Below are 2677 nucleotides of genomic sequence, written 5' to 3'. Positions count from 1 at the left end.
GAAGGATATATAGGGGCTTTGGTGCACCATTTACATGTAATCGGACGAAGCTATATATGGGAGCTATATCTAAATCTGGACCGATTTTCTCGAAACTTGGCAGACATCATTCTTGGCTCAATTCTGTACGTTATACCAAATTTCGTGCAAATCGAAAGATATATAAGAACATTAGGGCACCATTTACATGAAATCGGACGAAACTATATATGGGAGCTATATCTAAATCTGGACCGATTTTCACGAAAATTGCCAGACATCACTCTAGGCTTAATTCAGTACGTTATGCCAAATTTCGTGCAAATCAAAAGATATATAGGGACTTTGGGGCACCATTTGTATGAAATCGGACGAAACTATATATGGGAGCTATATCTAAATCTGGACCGATTTTCACGAAACTTGGCAGACATCACTCTAGGCTTAATTCAGTACGTTATGCCAAATTTCGTACAAATCAAAAGATATATAGGGACTTAGGGGCACCATTTACATGAAATCGGACGAAACTATATATGGGAGCTATATCTAAATCTGGACCGATTTTCACGAAAATTGGCAGACATCATTATAGGCCTAAATGATTAGCCTGTACCAAATTTCGTGCAGATCGAAAGATATATAGGGACCGTTTACATTAAATCGGTTAAATATATATATGGGAGCTATATCTAAATCTGAACCGATTTTTCCCAATTTCAATAGGGTTCGTCCTTGGGCCGAATAAGTGACCTATGCCAAATTTCATCCAATTCGGATCATAAATGCGACCTGTACTTTGTTTACAATTTAACATGGACAGACAGACAGAAGGACGGACAGACGGACGGACGGACGGACATGCATAAATCGACTTAGAAAGTGATTCTAGGCATATTCTCAAAAGGAACCATGGGTCTATCTCAATTATTTTTGCCTGTTACAAACATATGCACAAAGACATAATACCCTGTACCACAGCGTGGTGAAGGGTATAACAAAGTACAGGTCGCATTTATAATCCGAATTGGATGAAATTTGGCACAGCTCATTTGTTTGACCCAAGGACGAACCCTATTGAAAATGGGAAAAATCGGTTCAGATTTAGATATAGCTCCCATATATATTTTCGTCCGATTTAATGTAAACGGTCCCTATATATCTTTCGATTTGCACGAAATTTGGCAAGTTTCGTGAAAATCGGTTCAGATTTAGATATAGCTCCCATATATATCTTCGTTCGATTTAAGGTTAATTGTGTACCAAAGTCCCTATATATCTTTCGATTTGCACGAAATTTGGCACAGCGTAATGAATAAGGTCTAGAATGATGTATGCCAAGTTTCGTGAAAATCGTTTCAGATTTAGATATAGCTCCCATATATATCTTCGTCCGATTTAAGGTAAATTGTGTACCAAAGTCCCTATATATCTTTCGATTTGCACGAAATTTGGCACAGCGTAATGAATAAGGTCTAGAATGATGTATGCCAAGTTTCGTGGAAATCGTTTCAGATTTAAATATAGCTCCCATATATATCTTCGTCCGATTTAAGGTAAATTGTGTACAAAAGTCTAGAATGATGTATGCCAAGTTTCGTGAAAATCGGTTCAGATTTAGATATAGCTCCCATATATATTTCCATCCGATTTAAGGTAATTGGTGTACCAAAGACCCTATATATTTTTCGATTTGCACGAAATTGGGCATAGTGTACTGGCATTTGGGTCTATATTAATTTGTGCGAAGTTTCATGAAAATCGGTTTAGATTTAGATATAGCTCCCATATATATTTTCGCCCGATAGTAGGTAATTGGTGCACCAAAGTCCCTGGAAATCTTTTCATTTGCACGATTTTTGTCATAGCGTACTGAATTAAGTCTAGAATGATGTGGCAAAGTTTCGTGAAAATCGGTTCAGATTTAGATATAGCTCCCATATATATTTTCGTCCGATTTTATGTAATTGGTGCACCAAAGTCCCTATATATCTTTCGATTTGCACGAATTTTGGTATAGGGTACGTTGGTCAGCTAAGTACATGTTAGACGCTAGAATGATTACAACAGACAGACGGACATGGCTATATCGTCATAGAATTTTACGCTGATCAAGAATATATATAATTTATAGGGTCGGATGAGTTACAAATGGAAAAACAAAATTAATATACCCTCCATACTATGGTGGAGGGTATAAAAAATATGTTTGCCGGAATCTTTCTATTTTGGTCCTTATTCTGGCACAATTCCAATATAAAGGGGTACGCACGCCTTTTCGGTCATCTAAAGTGGTTATAACTTGGCATTCGGGATTCCCGCTGAATAAAATACTTGTTTTCAGAAAGTTTCAACATAATTCATGTTCATTAATTTTACATTGCTCTCAAATGTACAACTTAATTAGATTTTTCATTTTCCCAAATAAACAATCTACCAACAGACAATGTCATAGTCACCACATGAAGTACCCGACCATTGGAAAATCTAATTCATCGCGTGAAACATAGCGAAAATTCAACGCGTCAATATGAAATCGATAAACGGGATTTTTTGGGTTGAAACCAAAATTTTGTAAAAAAAAATCCTAAGAAATTAAAAAATGCTAAAAAATGTGCTAGGTGCTAGATCAATTTTTTTGGTGCTAAACGAGTTCAAAAAGTGCTAAATCTAGCACTAAAAGTGCTAAATTGGCAAC

Source organism: Musca vetustissima, unplaced genomic scaffold (genome assembly GCF_032173495.1).
Source record: "Musca vetustissima isolate MV318-11 ecotype Yass unplaced genomic scaffold, APGP_CSIRO_Mvet_v1 utg8823, whole genome shotgun sequence".
In the NCBI taxonomy this organism is placed as follows: domain Eukaryota; kingdom Metazoa; phylum Arthropoda; class Insecta; order Diptera; family Muscidae; genus Musca; species Musca vetustissima.
This window is presented reverse-complemented; position numbering follows the sequence as displayed.